Genomic DNA, 23,973 nt, shown 5'->3' with positions numbered 1-23,973 from the left:
TTCAGCAGAAGAAAAGGTCAGATTTAAAAGCTTTTCTGGGCATGGTATTTATTGTTGCTTTTTTGACCTTCAGAAAAGTCCCCTGTGTGTTTGTCCTTGATTCTTGCCTTTCCCATTAATGCTTGAAACTACATTGCTGGCTAGGCTGGGTCTTTGGCATAGATGGCTTTGTATGCGGTATTATTTGAGAAGGTGTAGCCCCCATCCAGATTACTAGGCCTGTTACCTTTCATACCATTATAGTGTCAGAAGTCTTTTTCACTCTTGAATATTTTAGTTTTCAGCATCACTATACATATATGTATAAAATGTTATATATAAGTTATATATATTACATAATATGTATAAAACATATATGCATATATACACACTATTCTGTAAATATACTTATGTAAACAACTTATGAAATAATACTTTAAAATACAGAAGAATAAGAAATAGGACCTAGTGCCTTGGGCAAATTACTTAACCTTTCTGTGCATTTTTTCTGAAACATACAACCTGCCACCTGATGATTATGAGGAGGTATCATGGTCTTGGAAACATGACAGACCCTTCCAAAAGTCTTCTTCTTTCCGTGGGTGGGGTTGTGGGGGTGGCCACTATTCTTTCAGTGATGTCGTGTACCTGCTGGAACCATGACACTGAGCTGGTGTGGAGTATGAGACATACAGAATGGGAAGATGTCAGTTCCTACTTTCAGGGAACTTTACCTTTTTGTTATTCTGATGAACACAAAGGAAGACACTGGTTAGACTTATAGAAAAGTAAGGGCACCTTTGTGGCTCAGTTAGTTAAGCATCCAACTTTGCCTTAAGTCATGACTTCGTGGTTCATGAGTTCAAGCCCCACATCGGGCTCTGTGCTGACAGTTCAGAGCCTGCTTTGGATTCTGTGTCTCCCTCTCTCTGCCCCTCCTCCGCTTGAGCTCTGTCTTTCTGTCTCTCAAAAATGAATAAACATTTTTTTTTTAAATTTAAAAAAAGAATTGTAGAAAAGTAGCTTTGAGGTAGGTTATAAGAAGGCAAAATAAAGTTTTGCTTATTTCTGTACTTCTCAGAGTGAGTTCCCAGAATCGGTAGCATCAGCATCATATAGGTGCCTATTGGAAGTACAGATTTTTTAAGCACTTGGCTGTCTTATTTGGTTGAGAGTTTGACTCTTGATGTTAGCCTGAATTGTGATTTTGCAGTCCTGGGATAGAGTCCCTTGTCAGGCTGTGCACTGGGCATGCAGCCTACTTGGGATTCTTTCTCTCCCTCTCTCTCTGCCCCTTCCTTGCTCTGGCATATGCTCTCTCCCTCTTTCTCAAAAATAAGCATTAAAAAAAGAAGCGCAAATTCTCAGACCCCAAGCTAGACCTACTGAACCATACATTGTAGGGTAGGAGCCTATAATTGGTGTTTTATAATCCCTCTAGTGATTGAGATGCATACTGAGGTTTGAGAACCATTGCCTATTTTGTGACTTACTCTTGAGCCATTTGATAACATAAAGTCCCTTAGGATTATCTGGAGCTGCAGTATCCAATACAGTAGCCACTAGCCACAGGGATATTTAAATTTAAATAAACTAAAACTACATAAAATTATAAATCTAGTTTCTTGGCTGCACCGGCCACATTATAAGTGCTCAATAGACACATGTAGCTAGTGTCTACCATACTGGACAGTGCAGATATAAACATTTCTGTCATCACAGAAATTAATGGTGAGCTCAAGGCAACTGTGCTCAAACTTTAGCATGAATCAGATCACTTGGACAACTTAATAAAACAGAAATTGCTAGCCTCCACTACAAGGATTTCTGATTCAGTAGGTCTGGGGTTTGGCAAGAGAGATTATTTTTCTAATTTTTCTAAATTTCTGGGTCACGCTGATGATGCTGGTCCAGGGAGCACACTTTGAGAACTGATGGGTTGGGTAAGGATTCTTGACCTGAAACCTATAAATCTCCTATAGTTGAATATAAAATATTGCATATATCCACATAATAAAAGTTACAGGAGGGGCGCCTGGGTGGCTCAGTCAGTTAAGTGTCCAACTCTTGATTTCAGCTCAGGTCATGATCTCAAGGTTATGAGATTGAGCCCCGCATCAGGCTCTGTGCTGACTGCATGAAGCCTGCTTGGGATTCTTTCTCTATCTTTCTCTGCTTCTCTCTCTTACTCTCTAAAAATAAATAAATAAACATTAAAAAAAAGTTATTGGATATAGGGCCCATTGGTTTAATCTCATAGTTTTTGGCTCATAGTTTTTGAAAGAAAATCTTTTTTTTTTTTAGTTTATTTCTTTTGAGAGAGAGTGCGTGTATACAAGTGGGGGAGGGACAGAGAGAGTGAGGGCGGGGGAGAGAATCCCAAACAGGCTCAACACTGTCATCAGAGCCCCATGTGGGGCTTGAACTCACAGACTGAGATCTTGACCTGAGCCAAAACCAAGAGTCAGATGCTTAACTAACTAAACCACCAAGGTGTCCCAAAAGAAAAACTATTTTATTTAAAAAAAAAAAAAAAAAAAAAAAGCAGTCTCTGCGAACAGAGAGTTAGCCCAGGTGGGCCTTCAGTGTCCTGCTGGTAATTTTGTCCTTCTCAATGATGTAGACAGTGACTCCCATGCCTGACACTGTGTCCCTATCCAAGCATTCAGCATGGCTTGTGAGATGGTTTCCAATTGGTGTTCTGGATCTATGTTGGGCTCCCAGAGGGACTCACACATCCTGTATGTTTTTTTGGAGTAGGTGCCACTGACCACAAAGTCTGTCAGTCAGCAGGGGGCAGCCAGTGAGGTCTAGAGAACAAATGAAGTGCTTAAAGGTATTCGGATCCAACCCAGAGAGGACTGGCTCTGTGTAGAAGGAGCCAAACCATTTCTCATATGACAGGTTGGCCACCATGCTCATGAGAACGTAAGGCTTGATCTGCCAGCCTTCCTTCAGCTCATACAGATTTAGCTGGAACTTGAGGCGCTAGGCACAGCCTAGACATCAGTGGTAATGTGTATAGCCTGTCACCCAGGGAAAGATCTTCTGAAAGCCCGTGGTCACCATCTGGGCCTGGATCCCGAAGTGCCTATTGGCAGCAATGACCACACAGCTCTTCCCCTTTGTGGCCATGATGGCCCGTCCATTATAGGACATAATAGACAACACAGTTGCAGTTGGCCAGCTCAGGCCAGTTAAGGCTAAGCAACCACTCTTGCTGCCTGCTCTTTCAGGTGGGTCAGCAGATCAGTCAGGGAAGGTTTTAGAAACACTTAACAGAAAATCTGAGTAATAGTGTCTTCAATTACAAGGATGTTGATGTTCATTTAGCACATAAGAAGGAGGAAGCTTCAGGGTTCTGTCCTTGACCCATGCATGTTACCAAGAAAACAAGGCACTTTCTTTCCCCTTTAGAAAACTTAATGATTTTTTTGGTCAGAACTGGATTGTATGCCCACCTGTCTAGTCCAATCCTGGCAAAAGGAAATTGATTTGCATAATTGCTTTAGACCAGTTGTGATTCAACCCCTGGGCTGAGGGGTGTGTTGGGGGGGAAGATGCCTTTCCTGTGAACATGGAGTCTCTATCAGTTCTCTGAACAAAATATCAGTTCTGTAACAAGGTACAAAGAGAGAATTGGCTATTGAGTTGATAGGGATCTGTGTCTATCTCTGCGAGTGACCTGGAAAACATTAAGAACATCTGTTCTGCATCTTTTCTGCTCATGATATTTCTTTCAACTTGCTAGACACAAGTAGGGCCTGGATATGCTCAGCTGTGAAGATTAACTTGGTTCTGTCCTCTCATACTTTAGGATAGGTCTGTGAAACAGTTCTGCTTGTAATGGGGATGATGGGGGGTGGGATTTAAGAACCTGATCCAGGCCTCTGGGAATTAGCATGAAGTCATCCTGAAAACTAGCCCTGCTCTGGCTTTGACCCCCAATTCTAAGAAGATCTCCTATCCAGGTCCTTTTGGCCAAGTCCTTGCCTTGCACTTTGATTCTTTAGGGATTCCCATGATTCTTCTTCTCTCACTAGTCCTCTGAGAACTATAGTGCTGGTCCTGAGTTTTGGGACCAAACCTTTGGATTCTGCTGCCAGACTGTCCGCGTGCCTGGATCCCTGCTTGTCTCCTCCCATCAATATGTTTCAGTTGCTCTGCTAAGTAAAGAGATCATGTCTTAAAGTGTACAATTTGAGTCTTCCATATAGAAATGATCAACAAAGCATTGGGAATTGACGAGATCATTGAAGAAGACATAAGGGGAAAGAAAAGAAAAGCCGACAACAACCACCCCAGCCTATTCAATCAGATTAACGGCATCATCATCTATGTTTTTATCCATAAACTCCACAAATCAATAGGCTTACCTATCAGACATGAATCAACACGCATCAATAGACCTAATAGTGTTTCTTGTGGCTCTCGGAGTCCAGAGAGTTGCCTGACGAAAGAGATGATAGCAGCTGAGCTGGCAGAGCTCTCCCCCCGGGTCCTCTAACCCCCAGAGCTCGAATTTATTTTTTTATGTTTTGGTTCTGCACAACATTTTGTGTGTAAAAATAAAGGGTTACACTTCTTAGAGCTCCAGAGCTGGAAGCCAGAAACAGGTACTAAGCTGTAAACATGTGAAGCAGAAACATAGTACTTTGCTGTTTTAGGAGCAAGAGCTTGGGTCCCTTTGTTCTCCTCTAGTTTTGAGCTGTTGCCTCATTTAACAGCTGGATACAGTACACAATTGTTTGCAGCAAAAGTCCTGCAAGTCTGCTTCCTTTAAAAGCTTCTTCCGCAACGTCCCTTCCCCCATCCTCCCAGGACAGAAGTGGACGCAAGGGGAGAATGTTTCAGTTCCCCTGCTGGGTTGTGGGTCTTCCTTTCACACCCTGTCCAGAACATCTAGGGAATTTTTACTTTCCAAAGTTGCTTACCAGAAACAATTTGGCAGAGTGTAGTTTGGGGGAGGATGCTCTAGTTAAAGGAGCACACAAAAGCACATGTCCCTCTGACTTCTTACCGTGTGTGAGGAAGGGAGCAAAGGAGCTTTAGTAAAATTGCAGTTCAAGCTAAATCAGGAAAGGAAATGAAGAACAACCAAAAATACTGCAGTTTGCATTAGGGCATCTAATCTCTGGCTCTCAGTTACACACACTAAAGATTATGACAGAATTTTCAGTGTATGTTTATATATACTTTTTAGAAGTTTTTATCTGGTATTATACTATTACGCTGAAGTTGCCTGTTTTTATAGTATAAATTTCAGAAAGTGAAGCTTGGCTTTTGGGGAATAAAAAGGCAACAGAGCAATTCTCAAAGAGGAAGTGCATGAGAATCTGAGGGTTTAGGGGGAAGATTATTTTTGGTTATAAACGGAGGGCCTTTGTTGAAAGTTGAAAAACATGTTTAGTCCAGTCTTCTGAGACTCAGAGAGAGACATGACTTGACAGAGTCTTAAAGTTGAGTATACATAGTTAATCCCAGAACCCAGGTCTCTTTCTACTCTGTCCACAATGTTGGTCCCAATGCCGAGCCATCCCTCCAGATCCTAGTTTCCCATGGCCCGGTTTCTGCAGCTCAAGGCACCTTCTTGGTCTGTTGGCCTGGCTTCAGGGGAGATGGGCTACAGCTGGTCTGAAATAGAAAGACTGTAAATTTATTTAAACTTCCACCATGACCCATTTGCCTTACTTTTTCCACTGTGATGAATGAAAACGTAGACAAGAAAATGTTTTACAAGATGGACAACTCAGAGAGAATAAGGAAAAAGAACAAGGAACTGTGCGATTTGTTTTTGCTTTTAAAAAAGAAGCATATTTACAGAACTTCTTGGTTTTTTTGTTTTGTTTTGTTTTGTTTTGTTTTTTTACCTCTGTCATCTGTGACCCATTCGTCTGTTCAGCCAAGATATTTTGGCTTTTTTTCCCTGGGAAACCAGTGGGTGGGTGAATATGGAGGAGCCAAGAGTTAACAAAATACCAGCAGATGCTGGAGCCGAGAGAGAGAGGATTGTCCTCGGCCTCACAAGCAGAGCTGTATACCCCATTTACCATCTTCCCAGCCTCCTTTGAAATAGACTGCTAAAACTCCCCTGCTTGAGAGGATTTCCCAGCCCTGCTAAAGGAAATCTTCACTAACACTTCCAGTCTCTGGGCTATCACAGCTTTGCCTTCTGAGGATGCCCTAAGCACTGGAGGAAATAATAGCATTGCCTTTGAAGTCAAGCCTACTGTTTTGATTCCAGATCCATTCTTGAATCCAACTCTACCATTTACATCCGGGTGGCTTTTGATGAATTTCTTAAATTTTCTGAACCTGTTTCCTCATCTGTAAAAGAGATAATAGTGCCTGCCTCATCAAATCTGTTAAAATTAAATAAGATAATGTGTATGAAGTGCCTCACATGTTGCCAAATACCTTATTGATATTCAATAAATTAAACACGTTGTTGATACTCACTAAATTACAAGGCTTTTGCAATGCCATCCCTTTATGTACAGCTTTTTGTTTCCCCTGTGACCAAGAAGTGCACAGTAGTAGCTTTTTAACTTGGTTCTAGAGGCAGGAGAGACAAAGTAATTTTTTTTCCTTATCAACTTTAAGGAATAACGTACACAAAACAAATCTGTTTAAATTCAGTGAGGTTGACAGTTGTTCAGCCCATGAAATGACTACTACAGTCAAGATACAGAACATTTCCCTTAGCCCCCCAAAATTCCTTTTGTCCCTTTGCAGTCTGTCCCTTTCTTTTTCCTCAGCCTCAGGCAAGCATTCATCTGTTGTCAGATGAGTTTGCATTTTATGTGAATAGAATTACACAATATACACATTTTTGGTCTGGCTTCTTTCAGCATAATGATTTTTAGATGTGTCCATGTTGGTGCATAGATCCTTTTTATTACTGAGTAGGATTCTACTGTATGGACATACTACCCACTAATGGACATTGGGGTTTTTTTCAGTTTCTGGCTATTTTAAATAAAGCTGATACAAACAACAAATATTCATTTGCACATCTTTGTGTGGATGTATGCTTTCATTTCTCTTGTATAAATAGCCAGGAGTCAAATAGGCTTGGTCATATGGTAATTGTTTGTTAACCTTTTTAAGAAATTGTTTTCCAAAAAAACCCAGAAATTGTTTTCCAAACTGGCTGTACTATTATACATTCCCCGCAACAGTGTATATGATTTTCAGTTGTTCTACTTTCTCATCAACACTTGGTATGGCCAGTCTTTTTAATTTTAGTTCTTTTATTTTTTTAATTTTTTTAACATTTATTTATTTTTGAGACAGGGAGAGACAGAGCATGAGCTGGGGAGGGGCAGAGAGAGAGGGAGACACAGAATCTGAAACCGGCTCCAGGCTCTGAGCTGTCAATACAGAGCCCGACCCGGGGCTCAAAACCAGGAACTGCGAGATCATGACCTGAGCTGAAGTCGGGTGCTTAACCAACTGAGCCACCCAGGTGCCCCTAATTTCAGTTCTTCCAATGGGATTACAGGTAATAGTGTATAACTTTGGTTTTAATTTACTTTTTCCTGATGTCTAATAATCGTTAGCATCTTTTCATGTGCTAACTGGCTTTTTTTTATAGCTTCTTTTGTGTAGTCTCTGATTAAGGCTTTTGATCATGTTTTATATGGTTTCATTTATCTTCTTGTTACTAAGTTCTAAGAGTTTTTTTAATGGTCCGGATACCAGCTTTTTGTTAGGTAGAAATAGCTGTAATTTTTTCCTTTAGTCTGTGAAAACATGTATTTTCTTTCAGTATGGCTTGCCTTTTCATTTTCTTTAATGGTGCCATTTGAGGTGCAAAAGCTTTGAATTTTGGTGGTCTATTTATTCTATTTTTCTTTTATGATGATTTTTGTTGTTGTTTTTCTACCTCAAGGTTACAGAGATTTTCCTCCTATATTTTCTTTTAAGAGCTCTGAGTTTTAGCTTTTACACTTAGATCTATGATCCATTTCAAGTTAAATTTTGTATATGATGTGAGGTAAAAGTTAATATGGAAATTATCTTTTGAGTGTTTTATGTATCAGGAGCTCAATTTAGTTCCCAATAAATAAGTGTTCTCAGGTAATTATCCCTCATCTTAATGATGAGAAAAATAAGCCTCGGAAAGATTAAGTATCTTGTTTAAATCTTACAACCAAGATTCAACCCCATGATGGCCCATGCCAAATCCCTTATTCTTTCTACTCTATTACACTGGCATTTTGTTTTCAACATTGAATCGAAATCTATATTTTAAAAGCCCAACTGTAACCCGTGGAAAGGCTATAAAAATATGGGATGGCACTGCCATTGTCAGGACACTGATATGCCGTTGTCATATCTCCAAGCACAACCTTATGACATGAACTATGGCAAGGATACTGGACCTAGGACCCAGGGCTCCATGTCGGGCCATTTGCTTAGGTCTGTATTTCAGAAGTTATAAATACAACTCTCTTGGTGTTCTCTTGACAAGAAGCCTTATTCTGAGTTCTTCTTCCATTTTACAGCAGTCCATCAGAAATATGAAGTTAAGTGCCTGGCCACACACACAGTTAATCCTGAAGAGCACCCAGCTGGATAGCTGACTCTCACTGTGTTTTGCTTGAGTTTTTATATTTGGAAAACAAATAATGAGTCAGTCTCCCTTCTCTCCCTCTCTCTTCTTCACCACCCCTTCTAAATTCTCTTAGATTCTGCGGTCACACTAGGTAAATATCTTTTCCCTAAAATATCTTCTGAGCTGTGACAGACTCATGTGAGAAGCAAAGTCACCTACTCTGATATTTAGTTCACCCCTTCCCCTTTGAAAGAAAGGCCTATTTAAGGCTCTTCATTTTTGTCATCTTAGAAGGGTGTGTGTCTTACTTAGTAAGACCATTTTGTTTCTTTAAAAAATATATATGGGAGGGTTTGTGAAGATAACAGCTGTACCTCTCTGTTCGTGCTTTCCAACAATGTAGCTTTGGTAAATTCACTCCCCCTTCCTTTCTTTGAGGCTGTATGGTGTAGGGGGAAGAGCAGTGAGTTTTGGAGTAAGAAGTTTGTAGATTTGAATTCCAGCTCCACCATTCACATAGCCAGAAAATTACTCACTCTCTATGAAGTTAAACTTCTTTTTCCTTTTCTATAAAATGGGCATAACAAGGGCTCTATGGATTTGTTATAGAATGTCTATATGATGTCTGGCACATGTATATGCTTATGTTATCTCTTCCTGTTCTCCTCTTCTATTAAATCTCTTTCCAAAGAATAAAAACTCTTTTTATGGGATACTTATAAATAGTCTGAAGAAGGGGTGTTTGAGACTTATAAAGAATGCTTTTTGAGTACAGAGCCCTAATTTAAGATGCCTTAACAAATATACTGTTGTCTTTGAGCTGGGCAGTCTTATTTTGAAGTCCAGCCATAGAAGGTGAAGCATTAAAGTCATCTTGCCTGTTTTTTCCCTCAAGGTTGCCAAGTAGATTGTCCTGGGTCTCTAGAAGCAAACTCTACATCTGTGATGTGAGTATTTGTTAGTGAGAAGCTTATCTTCTGGGCAGAAGCATAAGCTGGGAGAAGAATGGAAGGGGAAAGATAGTCTATTTGGCTAATACAGACAGGATCAAGTATAGGTTAATGGGAGGAAGAAGGGAACTCAGTTTAGACATTTGGGAGTTCCGTCTTCTTAAATATAGCCTCCCAAACTGTGAATCTCTGTGTCAGTGATGAGGAGAAGCCAATGTCTGTAAGTAACTTCTGGTTACCGCACCTTAAAAGTAACCTCATTTTCTTGTCTTCCATGAGAGCCTTCTTTGCATTTCAGTCTGGGAGCTGGTCCTTTGTCCATTAAGGAGTCCTCAGTCCCCTCAGTCACTGTTTGAAACCTGTCCATCCTTTGAGATATAATTTGAAGGCTTAGCTCTTCCAAGAAGACTCCTTTGGCTTCACTATGAAGCTAATGGTTTCTTGGCCATCCTAAAGCATTCAAATAGCCTTGAGAATCTAAATCTGTGAATATTTAATAAGTACAAACTGTGTGTGTTGGAGAAGGGAGATTGATTATAGAGATAGATCAGATATAGTATCAGTGCCTGGCACTTACACTTGACTATTCCTTATACCACTTGTGTTTCCTCAACTGGATTCTCAAGCCTCTCAGAAGTCTGGTGATTACTTAACTCTAACCTAAATCTCTCCTAATACATAAGTGTAGCTCTAATTTTATTTCATTTTCCCAGGCTTCATACTGTCTGTAATTTTGGATACAGTTTATCTCACTTAATGTTATAAGTTTAAAAATGCTTATTATACATTTTGAAGATAATTTAAGGCTACACTGTGACTCAGTCATTAAAACACTTTGTAGCAAGCACCAGAATACCAGAGCCTTAGTGATCCTGGATAAAGAAAAGGGCATCATTGAATCATTAAGTTCCTCAGACATCTTGCGCAGCTTACCACTTACACCTAAGATTCTATTTTTCCTCTCCCTAACTGTATATAGAATATTTTGGCTTTCCAACAAGTAAGATGAGATAATTCCTATACATATATAGGAATAATAATCTCTTCCTATGTATTATATATATTGTATAACTAAATAACATTTATATTCAGATCTCTAAAATAAAGAAGTCTTAAGTTTCACCTGGGGATGATTCTAAGAATTAAAAACTAATAAATATCCTTTTAGTATTACAATTATGTAAATATTTACAGCAGAGAAGAATTGCATAAGTTGACCCAGAAGAAAAATAAAGTTCTATGGTACTAAACCCGTGAAACTTAAAGGAGATTAATCCAAACATCAAGATCAAATAGATTCTCTTTCTACATTCTATCACTTGCCACATTTTCTTTGCTTCATATTTATACCTTGCCTTTCTTGTTTGTTTTCTTGGGAGTTTTGGATTGCCTTTTTTTCCTGACTGAAGAAAGAAGCATCTGCTTTTAACATATTACTGACATCACTTGACTTCCTAATCATACTGTTTGTTTTAGGGAAATAACTTTCATCTTAACACATTCTTCTCTAAGTCCACAGAGTTTTTGTTCTAATGTCAAAGCCTACTATCATTTCATTAAAGTCCTGGGTTAAATCTCCTTTCTTGCACCTTATGTCATCTCTTTCTTAGAATCCTTTTTAACTTTGCCATAAAGCGTCCTTGGTAATTTTTCAGAAAGAATGTAGAGAAGTTAGACTTTCTCTGTGTTCTTGCATATCTAAACTGTTTCTACTCAGTTGATTCTTTAGAAAGTTTTCAATTAATCACTGATTTCTTTTCTTTTTCCTGACCTTGCTCTCCTTATTCTTTGATTCTGTGATATCAGTTACAATAGCTACTAGCTGTAAGTGAACTTGAAATCTGTCTTAATTGAATTAAGATAATACTGTAAATTTAAAATACAAATCAAATTTCAAAGAACAAAAAGACAAGATAAGAAAATATCTCATTTTTACATTGATTATATGTGGAAATGATAATACTTTGGATATACTATTAAAGTTAATTTTATCTGTTTCTTTTTTTTTTTAAGTGTAAAAAGAAATTTCAGAATTACATATGTGGCTCGTATTACATTTGTTTTGGACAGTACTGCTCTGACTGCCAACATGATACCTTTTTAGGCCTTATAAAGAAGCAGCATTAGCTACTACATGCATCTTTTCCCCATGTTCCTTTACCTGGCTTCCTTCACTTGGGCAGGCTGTAGCTACACCTACATTGTAGTACATCTACCAGTGTAATTCCCTTACTTTCCATCTTTTGAAAAGTGTTAAAAATTTCCGGTCTAGCAGCACCTGGCTGGCTCAGTCAGTAGTACACGTGACTCTTAATCTCAGAGTCGTGAATTTGAGCCTCCCATTGGATGTAAAGATTGCTTAAAAGAATAATAATAAAATGCATTTTTTAAAAAAATATTCTGTTCTTTTTCTTCCTTTATTTTTCTCTCCCACCCTAAGCATAGGTATTCATTTATTCAGCCTTGTGCTACTTTGTCATGTCTTTGGAATCTGAGAGGGAGGAGAAGTAAACATATTTTCAGTATTTCAACTGTGAAACAGAAGATTTTACTGATGCTTTCATTATTTTGACCAACAGTATCATGGACTTCTTCATACATAAGTCTGTCTGCATCTCTGGATATTAAGATGGATTTCTGGAAGTAGACATACTAGTCTGGATTATATGATTTTTTTTATGGATCTCGATATACATATTAACACATTTATTTCCCCCAAAAGTAGCAACTTATGTTCTCAGTTGATAATTCAATAAGAGATAATAGCTGTTATCCAAAAGGTACCCAGATTCAATATGAATCCTCTTATTTGGGCCTTTTATCTCAACTTTTGTGGAAAGCATAACCTGTTTTCTGAATCATGTAACTTTTTGGAGTCTTCATTTTCTTATTTGTAAAATAGAGATAATCATACCCTAAAGTAATGTATATGAATATTCATTTAAAGTAATATGTTCATTAATTCATTTCAGCAAGTGTTGAGAGCTTCCTATGAAGGCTATATATATGCTATACTAGGAACTGGGGTGGGGGGATGTCCAAAAGATACAGACCCTTACTTCAAAACTAATTTCTTTTTTTTTTTTTTTAATATTTTTATTTCTAGGAGAGAGAGAGAGAGACAGCGTGAGCAGGGGAGGGTCAGAGAGAGAGGGAGTCACAGACTGAAACAGGCTCCAGGCTCTGAGCTGGCAGTCAGCACAGAGCCCGACGCGGGGCTCGAACCCACGAACCGTGAGATCATGACCCAAGCGAAAGTCGGACGCTCAACCGACTAAGCCACCCAGGCGCCCCAAAACTAATTTCTTAAGGAGGGAATAGAGTAGGATATAAGACATTCATAAGAAAGCATAACACAGGTCTTTTTGTGATTTGTAAGAAGAGGTACAGACAAGGTGTTAAAGGGGTTTAGTTGAGAAAGTTTTACATTCCACTTAAAAATCAGAGGAAACAACCTAGAGGAGGTGGACTGAAGGTAGTCCTTGAAGGAGGAGTATAATTTCAATGTAGCTGGGGAGTACCTGTGGGGTACATAAGGTGTGAGAATGAGCTCAAGCAAAGGCATGGCGTGGGGTTTTTCTGGGGGGCAGGTCACTTGATAGTGTTTACTCTCGACAGAATGCAAGGAAAAATTATGGGTAGAAATGTTTCTTTCTTGGAGTATCCTTATTTTCATGTGCCACAGAATGAGGTACTCCCTATATTTATTTCTGCTGTACTTCGATAGGAAAGACAGAGAAATCATTTTACTCTGTTTTGGCTCTGACCAGAATTGAGTAGGCGAAGTCTATCTTGTCCATAGGGGCAAGAACACAATATATTTACACTGGCCTTTCTCTCCCACTCAAGTCGGAAATTATGAGAGTTTAAAACAGTTCTGAGGCTATGACACATTACATTTATCTAATCAAATAATAACTGGCTTCAGAAATTTTAAGGTGTGGTCAAAGGAAGAAAATTCTCAAAGAGAAAAATAACTGAGACAAATTAGAAAGTGGCAATAGAGAGAGAGTAGTGAAAAAATTAGACCTTTGGTATCATCATGAAAAGGTATGAAATTTTGTGAAACAAAGACAAGGATTCTGCTTTCTTTCCATCTTTCTGGCCCTGTTCTGTTTTCTGTCCATCTTTCTGGCCCTCTCCTTAGTTCTAGGGCTTCACTTTTCATTTCTTGTTTGGTACCTTCAGGCTGTTGTCTGACCATCTAGAACTATTTTGAGTATTACCCTCCTCCCTCCCTACCACCATGCACACGATTTTTTCATCCTCAGCAGCATTCAGGTTTCTCTTTCTTGTTGCCTGTCAAATGAAGTCAAGTCCAATGCCTGGTATTCAGGGCACCCCCAGCCCATCTAGCAGCTCCAAGTTGTATTTACCATCTTACTTTAGATTGTACCCTAGTACTCTAACTTTGAGTCTACAATTTGACATCTCTCATCCACTTCTTCTAATAGAAATATCTAGTTCATTTATTTACTCACCAAACATCTATTGAATGCCTTTTATGTAGTATTTCTTCAGCAAGTAAGTAAATAACTGCTGTGTTTCAGCCCTTATTTTAGAACCTGTGAATAGAGGAATAGGAAAGGGGATAATGTTGGTAAGTGGACAAAGACCCCAAGACATAATTGGGGACTCTGTAGACCATACAAAATGTAGGTGTGACAGGAGGTGCCCATGTAGTCTTCCTTGAATAATCATTGCCTTCAGCCATGCTAAACTAGATCACTGGTACACACTGGGATCAAGGCTCAGGTAGCATTTAGGTTCAATTCAAATATATTGCCAAATGGAAATGATGAAAGAAGTAGCTATCTTGATCCTGAACTAGTCATCCATATCAGAACTACTGATGGTTTCTTAAAAGACTTCACTTTTTCTGATTCACCTTGTCAAAATGATGAGTAATTTCACTGTGGTTACACCTAATAGCACTAGTGGGGCCCTTTTCTTTAAATGGTGACTCTCAAAGAGCAGATGCTCAGAAGCTACTACACGCTTGCCCACCATATGGGCTCACTCCCCACTCTAAATGAGCCTTGTTCTTCCCTGCCTTCATGTCACTGTTCATCAGTTTGGTGGGGAAAGATGATTTAGACCTGCATCTGTGTTTGAGACCCATAACCTTGGGCAATTTTTTTTTAAGTAGGCTCCAGGCCAAACATGGGAGTTGAAATCACAACCCTGAGATCAAGAGTCACATGCTCTACCAACTGAGCCAGCCAAGCACATGCCCCTTCCCCTTTTTGTCTTGGGCAAATTTTTTTAACTGGTTAAAGACATTGAGATAATAATAATAATACCACCTGCCTTTCCTAGTGTCATCTGTTATAAGGTATGGATGACTTATGTGAAAGTACTTAGCATAGTATCTGTCACATGGAAAGTACTGTACTCTTTCTTATCTCCATTTCCAAGGGAGCTTCTACTCCTTCCCCCATCTCTCTTTATTAAAATTCTGTCCATCGTTTATTGAGCCCTTGTATCCAGTAAAACTTTTCCAGTATTCTCAGATGTAAGAGATAGGGGCTTTCTGTTGTGTGTCTTTGCTTAGTAGGATTTTAGCTTTTGAAGGAGTTTTAAGTTGTAGGGGGAATGGCACAGGAAAGGGTAGATGTCTGAACACAATAGCATTGTATTTGGAAGCAGGAAAATAAACGTCTTTGAAAGATGGTATGCAAATGATATAAATAAGGCTGTCTTACCACTCAATGCAAAGTGATTGCTTCTCAGCCCATCTTATTCCAGCAGGTCAGAGATGAAGGAACTGGTATTAACCACAGCAAAGGGGCCACCCGCTTCTCTTTATTCAGTGAGAGCTAGCTACCAATCTCCTGGATAACCCTGAGCTTTTAGAATTTGATGCAACATCTTAATTAGAACTGGACAGTCTATAGATTTTTCTAGGAAGGCCTAGCTTGGTCAGCAGAATAGAAAGCATCCAGAATGACATCAGTTTGGCAAGCTTTAAAGGGAACAGTTAAAGATGGCCAACACAACTGCATGTTCTTTTATTTACCATTTCACACCTGGTGCAGTCAGGAAGCTACATTTAAAAAACAATTTTCTTCAAAAACAAACTCCCCCCCCCTAAAAAAAAACTAAAAAAAGCAAAAAACAAAAAAAACCCAAAATCCTGTAGTCAAAAAAGCACTCATTCGCTATAAAGCCGGAAGGATTCATTCATTGGAGCTGATTGTTCACATTTGTAGAATTTAGAATTTTGTAGATGGAAGAGGCCTTTGAGTTGAATAGGGTCTTCAGAAGGAAACAAAAGGCTCTTGCTTTCTGCATGAACAGAGTTCATTCACAAGACAGTTTTTCTTGATCTGCAAGGAGTGATTTCAGACAATTAGCTAATTGGTTGAGGGATGTGACCTGTCAGCTTTGCAGAGAGGATATCTGCTTTTAGGGACCCACATAGAGAACACATCCTAAGCTTTCCATGATAGCCAAAAGCAACCCCATTAATCGTCCTATGTAATGGCCAGTCATAACCACAGATAAGGAGTGCATTTCACTTGAGAATAAAGCCATGAAAACCCGACCAGCTGCCAACAGCTGATCACTGTCACCATCAGCTCAATGTTGTTTTAGGCTTTGAAATATTTGAATGATCTTTCCAATTTGCTCTATTGTAAGGGGATAAGTGACCCTCCAGAAACAGTGTACTGTTTATTTTTAAGTGTTATCAGATGCTTAGTTTGTTGAAATGACACTTGCCTATTGTATAGAAAACAAGGGCCAAACTCATTTGTGGCCATCTTGAAAGTCCAAATGGGTACAAAATAAGAAAGGGGAAATGAGAAGTTTCTGTAGGCAAGTGTTAAATTTTTATGGATTCAAACATGAAAGAAATTCAGAATGGGAGAAGATGATCCTAGACTGCCAAGAAGGGAATCATGAGATGTTAACTGATGTGTCAGTAAGTTGAATCCCTTTGTCCCTGGTCTAAGAGCCAATGAAATTGGTGTTATTGTTTTTTTTTTTAAACATATTATTAAGATGTATCCAGGATATAAAGTTTTATGATAAGAATGGCTGTGACCACCATATGAGGAGCAGTCCCTCCAAACAAAATAACCACTGGGCTTGTCATTAAGACACCTGAGTTTTCATAGCACACACGCATCCTTGTTAGTGTAGTTGTTAAAAATCAGGGGTTTGGATATGTCATACGTGGGCTTCAGTTCTGTTTCTGTCACTAACCTACTTTAAACCTTGGTTAAGAGCATGGTAAGTATATCAGGAATATTTTCCATTTATTAAGCTAATTGAGGGTTGTTTAAATAACCACCACAATTCTATAACAAGCAGTTGCTGTTTTAGTTTTAAATACTTGGTGTTGCGATCAATGATGCTTATTCTTTGTATCTTCCCATTCAGCCTTCATAACGTGTTGATTTTTTACTTCATGGAAACAGGAAAATCAAAAGCTTTCCTCTGAGCCCCAGCAGATTTCTGCTTATGTCTTGTTCCAACTGTGGCACACAGATACCTCCGTTTACAAGAAAGGCTAGAGAAGGAAATGTTCTGCTTCTCTAGACTCTGTAATGAAGGCAAATAAGACAGAGGTTGTGAATGAGTGTCATGTTATCCAGCCAACACTGCAGTGTTGGCTCAACATTCAGTTCATGGTAATGCTGTGATGATGGTGATGGTAACAGATAATCCCCCTCATGCTCTTCTGAAGACTCCAGTGATAGGATAGTAAACATTTTACACCTTATGAAGTAATTTTACTTACCTGTTTGAAGTTTCTTGGTGGTTATTGTTGTTATTGCATGTTTGGAAGTTCCTTGATGATTGATTCAGAGAAGAAATGTCAACCAGGAAGGATAGCAAAATCTAGGCCTCCACATTGACCTGGCTCAGCTCCAGGTCACTTGCTTACACAGCCTTTCTAGACCACCCAGAACCACAGCAGTTGCTCACCACTCTAAACTCCTCCTATCACTTATGACATAATGTTTATTTGCTGCTTTGTATTTTTTAAATATACATGGCTTCTTAGCTAGATTTGGAGCTCCTTAATTTCAAGGTCTGCATAGAATGTGCCCTCTGGAATATAGAGAGGAACCCAATTCCTATTCAGTTTATTTATAGAACATCTTCTGTTTCTCACCGTAACCTGGATGTGAGATAGTATAGGTTTGGGGAGTGATTAGAATGATGATTTTCTATGGAGGAGGAATTTATTTTCTTTTGCTCAAACCTCTACCATTTTTTCCTCCAATATCCCCCTTCTTGCTCTTTTCTCCTAAGAGAATTGTATGGATTTTCAGGGGATGAAGTATATCGTTCCATATTTAATACTCTTTGATCTCTGCCTAAGTCTTAACCTTGCCGTGGCTCTGAGGAATTTTGCCCTACTTACTCTAGTAGGGCAAAAATTCCTTTCCCTCACTGCCATCTTGGAGACTTCAGCCGAAAGGAAACCCTTCCTGTACATATTTGGTGTCTTTTGTACCACTTTGGTGCCACTGTTTCTGTCTTTTTGGAGAGTTGACTCAGTGGCAAATAGAATTCAGCAAGGAAGTCAAACCCATTGAAATCTACAATAAGGTTTAAATGATTATCTGACCTTTTGCTGAGACCAAATGCCAAGAATGTCTAAGATCTTGTAACTTGAGGATATTAGATGAACATTTAGAGTCTTTAGTAGCAAAGCCAGTTGGAGAATCCTACTACCCAGTCCAAGGTGCTTTTAACATTGTTCTCTGCTAGTGCTGTAGTCTTCATTCCGTAGTGGAATGTAGATGCCAGATTTCTGAACACTTGAACCCCGAGAAGTTCTCCTCATTACCTTGACTCTGCAGTTTTAGAAGTAGAGATGAGAGTAGTTGCTAACATATTTTAGTTTAATATATATCACTTCCTAAGTCACTATTCCAGTTCACTTGTTTCTAACTGTACAAAACCCAAGAGTTTCCAAATGTCATGTTTCTCATATCTTTTGGCCACTAATTTCCCTATTCTTTGTATTCCTGACTGATGATTGCTGTTTTTTAAATATAGCAAATAAAATGACAGCTGGGGTACCTATACGTCCTAAGTTCTAAAATAAACTTAATGTGCAGATACCCATAGGCAAAGCAAGACACAAAATCCTAATTATTATCTATTAATATTATGAATCATTTTACCAAACTTGGGAGATGTGGGGTGTCAGTTAATTATAAAGAAAAGAAAGAAGGCACCAAATGAAGGTATTAACCTACTCATGGCTGCGTAATAGCTCCTAAGGTGTAGTCTGAAGATGGAAATCTAGGTCTGCTCCTTGCAATGGTAGAAGTCTAAATCCCTAAGGAGTCTGTACAGTGAGAAAAGAGGACACCGAGGAGGATCATAGATCATTCGTCTAATATCCTCATACAAGGACCCCCACAAAGATGGAAAAGGAACACAGAGGTGGAGGAAGTTGTGGTATCAGATAATCCAAAGGATTTGCGAGCAGTCTTCAAGACAGGAGGAGTACTTGGCTGCCCCACATGCTGCCAAGAAATCAGTGAAGGTAGGAGTCGCAACAACAAACGTATCCCTAGGATTTTACAACAAAGGAAGTCTCAGATCGTCCTTGGTTTAAACAAAACTAAACGAAGAAAAAAGTGCTGTTCTCCTAGCCCTGCCTCCCTAGACTCGAATCACGGAAGACCACCTACAGTTTGTTTTCCAGTGTACCTGCACATCTGGCTCACACTGTATATAAAAAATATGATACTGAAAGATCTTTGTCCTCACATTATTATTTATAAACCTGAAAGAAGGATTTACTGTATGTGTCTGTGTTTGAAGGATGATTGGTGATAAGATTTTCCTTTATAACGGAGGCCCCAAACTTCTGGGCATGAGGACTTGTAAATCGCTGTTAGGAAGAGCATGCTGATAGACGGACAGGGCTATGAGCTCTTCGAAAGTTATGGCAGGTCCCACGCAGCCCAGCACTGCTCGCCTCCCTTCTGTTATTCGTGGAACCTGTCTCTCCTATCAGACTATGATAGGAGGTTCTTGATCCATTTTTGTTCAGTGCTGGGAGGGGGGCAGGGATTACACCAATTTGGGGCTCAATAAATGTTTGGCAGAATTAAGCTTCTGGAAGTGTAAGAGAAGGGGAAGGAGGAGGCTCTGAAAGCAAACTCCCGTCTTCTTCAGATTTCTACACCAGCCTTGGGACATGGAGGGAACTCCCCAGGCCTGCTTCTGCCTCTAAGCCCCTACTTGCCTCTAAGCATCATTTTCGAATCAAATAGTACTCCCTTATAGCTACCTATTGGTCTCCTAATGTTGCATATTAGTTGCTCTACTGTTCAAGCCAAGCTTTGACCTGACATTACATTTGCCTTCAAGGGCAAATCAATTTCCTTGCATTCCACTGCCAAACTTGCGCAGGTCTTCCAAGCTTTTAAATCTTCCTAACTCCTAAATCTTTGAGGTTTATGACTTCATAGTCTGCCTTCATCTCAGGTCGTGACCTCACAGGTGGTGAGTTCAAGGCCACATCAGACTCTTTGCTATCAGTGCAGAGCCCACTTTCAGATCCTCTGTTCCCTTCTCTCTCTGCTCCTCCCCCGACCCTTCCTGTGTGCACTCGCTCGCTCTCTCTTCAAAAATCAATAAAAAAAATAAAAATTCACTTAAAAATATAATATCATTTATACTACCCCTCTACTTTCCTCACCGTTTGTTTCAAGCTGTATATATATGCTACTGGGGCTCCTACCTTCAGTGCTATAATGACTTGTATGAATAGAGAGCCTAGAATACAGTGCAGACTTGATAAATGTTAAATGGAAATTGTAATCACACCAGGTGCCTGATGAGCTTTTCAGGGGAATAAAGCCAAGGCTAAGTTGATGTCACTAGGTTTGAGGGCAGGGAGAGCTTCAAGCCTGGCAGCTTCCTCAGACACTTCTTGAAGAACTAAGGGCCCTCCCACTAGCATCCAATAGCCTGTGTATTTTTAGTCCTCACTTTTCATGTAAGTTTCCCGTTAACCGCTTGCAGGAAATCTTTTCTTGGCCATAATCTGCCCATTTCCTGAAGTCTTCCTCTCCGCATTGTGTCAGTTTGGGGATGAATCAAGTCAGCAGTTTTAGAGAGTGTGTGTTCTCTTCCCTGCCACAGCCTCCTCCTTTTGTGGAGTACCAGAAAGCTGCCTTTCTTGTCTGTTTCCAAGGGCGAAGAGAGGAGGGGCAAGCCCTCGGTGTGTGTCAGCCTCTTAGGCTGCCTGACACAAATGTCCTTTTGTATGTGGAGGGGGGCATGTGTGTGTTTTTCCCCTTCCCAATGGACACTTTCATTTATTAGGTCCGGATGGTGTCCTCAGAGCTGTAAACAATGGTGTAGAAGATAAAGAGCTGCCTTAGTGAGGAGGCTCTGGAGGCAGCAAATGGGTTTTCTTCTCTGTCCCCCACTCCCTTTGTCCATTGTGGGTTTCATCTGATTTGAGCCTAGGTACGTCTGTCATCCTCTTCCAGGGCTAGAGCAGATGGACACTGTGCCTTTTACCTCAAAGACTTCAAACTTGGAGAAAGAGATTTTCTGTGATAAGGATAACAGTTCCTCATGTTTATACAATGTTAGTTTTTAAACATGTTATGTCTTTTGAGGAAATGAAATTCCGGCTTTGTTATCCCTTAAGAATGTAGGATCAAAAGATACGAGTTTGAGTGCTGGCCATTAATAACTGTGAGACCTCAGGCAAGTTATGGACCTAATAACAGTTCCTACCTCAGAGGGTGTTCCAAAGTTTAAATGAGAAAATGTACGTAAAGTGCCTGCCACATAGGAAGTGCCCTAAACATCTTAGTTACTATTTGATTTGAGGTCTGAGAGTAAGCATTTTCTTTCCCCTCTAAAGCTACCCCTTCACCTGGATTCTCTTTCTGACCATTCCTTACCTTCCTCAGACATGGATCATCATGGGCTCTTATTTAGCACAGATCTGCTATCTGAAAACAAACCACTGTCTCTCAAGGCCAGCCTGTAGCCCAGTGTTTGGGACAAGGCAGGGTTCAACAATTACTTGAATAGATAGTCACGGTGAAAAACTTTGAAATGCAGCCCCTTTCCCATTCTCAGGGGCCTGCCTTTAGTCACTCAAACTTGTTTTTATGCTGTGGGATCAGTGCAAGAGATGGAAACCATTCCAGATACTTTGAACAGGAAGGAATTTAATAAAACAACTTAGATGCTTACCAAATGTTATGAAAAACTAAAGCTATGTGTTCTGGCCTAGGACTCCACAAATGATATACCCCCTCACCCCCAGCACTACTGGAGTTATCAGTCTAACACACCATCCCCATTCAGTGGCTGTGAACTAGCGATTGAGAGGTTAGACTGGAGAAGCCACTGCTACAACTGCCCCGTGGCACTTTGGAAACTGAAAAATGCCCCGGCTGCACAAAACCCTTTCGTGTCCGTACCCTTGCAGCCAAGGGAACAGAACAAAATGGTCTTCCCTGGGGCGCCTGGGTGGCTTAGTCGGTTAAGCGTCCGACTTTCGCTTAGGTCATGATCTCGCAGTTTGTGGGTTCAAGCCCCGCGTCGGGCTCTGTGCTGACTGCCAGCTCAGAGCCTGGAGCCTGTTTCAGATTCTGTATCTCCCCCTCTCTCTGACCCTCCCCTGCTCACGCTCTCTCTCTCTCTCCTAGAAATAAATAAAACATTAAAAAAAAATTAAAAAAAAAAACCAAAATGGTCTTCCCTTTGCTTCCATTTTGTATGAATGCAAATAACTGTCAGATTAATTACAAGCAAATCTGGAGGTGATTTTTTTTTTTTTTTTTAGTTTTCCAGTAATCCCAACCAAAAGGGAGTGGAGTAGAGGTTGAGTGAGCCAACTTACCATATTTACCACACCAGCTTCATCTTAAGAGTATTTCTGGTGGCAGTATGACAGAATAAAAACTAGATGAGGAAACGCAAACAAGTCCCAATGAATCAACTTGTTACCTTCCAAGTGCAGAATTACTTCCACAGAATGTGTTTTGGATCACGTGTTTCTATGGGAACTCTTTCATATCTCTTCTTGGCCTTGAAAAGAGACTGCCCCAGCCAGCTTTCCTTGTAACCCATGGGATATACTCAAAATATATATATTTGTATATATCCTCATATACCCATGAGGATAAATACAAAAAAAGCTATCTGTATTCATGTAAAGAGGTAAATGTAAAGGAGTTGTATTTTTTAATTTTTTAAATGTTTTTTTAAAATTGATTTCTGAGAGAGGGAGAGAGAGAGAGAGATAGCATGAGCAGGGGAGGGTCAGAGAGAGAGGGGGACACAGAATCTAAAATAGGCTCCAGGCTCTGAGCTGACAGTCAGCACAGAGCCCGACATGGGGCTCAAACCCACAACCGTGAGATCGTGACCTGAGCTGAAGTCAGATGCTTAACTGACTGAGCCACCCAGGAGCCCCTATTTTTTATTAATTTTTTAAATCTTTATTTATTTTTGAGAGAGAGACAGACAGACAGACAGAGTGTGAGTGGGGGAGAGAGAGGGAGATACAGAATCCTAAGCAGGCTCCAGGCTCTGAGCTGTCAGCACAGAGCCCGATGCGGGGCTTGAACTCACAAACCGGGAGGTCATGACTGGAGCCGAAGTCGGATACTTAACCATTTGAGCCACCCAGGCACCTGTAAATGATTTTTTATTAACATTAAGAGCCTCCGAGCCTAGCTTTATAAGCTTAAATATAGTCTCTTTTTTCTCAATCACCAAACCTAGATGTGAGACCCCAAAATGTTCTTTACGTTTCCCAACATTTTTTAATGAAAATGTCCAAACAAACATACAGCAAAGTTAAAAGAATTTTACAGTGTATACCTGTATATCCACCAGTTTCATTCTGCCCTTAATAAATCACTAAATTTACGGTATCAAATCCTATCCATCTATCCATCCCTTTATCCATCCATTATCGATCTTACTTTTGTTTATTTTTTTACAAATAGTTTATTGTCAAGTTGGTTTCCATATAACACCCAGTGCTCATCCCCACAAGTCCTCCTCCATGCCCATCTCCCCCCTCCCCCCAACACCCATCAGTCCTCAGTTTGTTCTCAGCATTCAAGAGTCTCTCAGGGTTTGCCTCTCTCCCTCTCCCCCACCATTTCCCCACTTCTTCTCCCCCATGGTCCTCTGTTAAGTTCCTCCTAATCCTCCTATACGTGCAAACATATGATATTTGTCCTTCTCTGCCTGATTATTTCACTCATCATAACTAACCCTCATGGTCCATCCATGTTGCTACACATGGCCAGATTTCATTCTTTCTCATTGCCATGTAGTATTCCTCGATCTTACTTTTAAAAGAATTTAAAGTAATTGCATACAGTACATTTCTTCCTAAATATTTCAGCATGCCTATCATGAACTCATTAACTAGAGCTTAGTATTTGCCTAATATTTTTCTGTGAGGTAAAATTTGCACGGAGAGAAATGTCAAAAATCTTAAGTGAACATTCTCTAAGA

The 23,973-nt window shown here is 39.8% G+C and overlaps 1 protein-coding gene and 1 pseudogene across 1 annotated transcript in view; one reads left to right on the top strand and one right to left on the bottom strand.

Annotated features, from left to right (window-relative positions):
• Window positions 1-23,973, top strand: part of GAB2 (GRB2 associated binding protein 2) — a 180,376-nt gene that overhangs the window by 55,487 nt on the left and 100,916 nt on the right. The gene's annotated exons all lie outside the window — the stretch shown is intronic.
• Window positions 2,545-4,124, bottom strand: LOC120229642 (annotated as a pseudogene).

The sequence above is a fragment of the Hyaena hyaena genome, unplaced genomic scaffold (genome assembly GCF_003009895.1).
Source record: "Hyaena hyaena isolate Hyena2069 unplaced genomic scaffold, ASM300989v1 scaffold_34, whole genome shotgun sequence".
NCBI lineage: Eukaryota > Metazoa > Chordata > Mammalia > Carnivora > Hyaenidae > Hyaena > Hyaena hyaena.
This window is presented reverse-complemented; position numbering and strand designations above follow the sequence as displayed.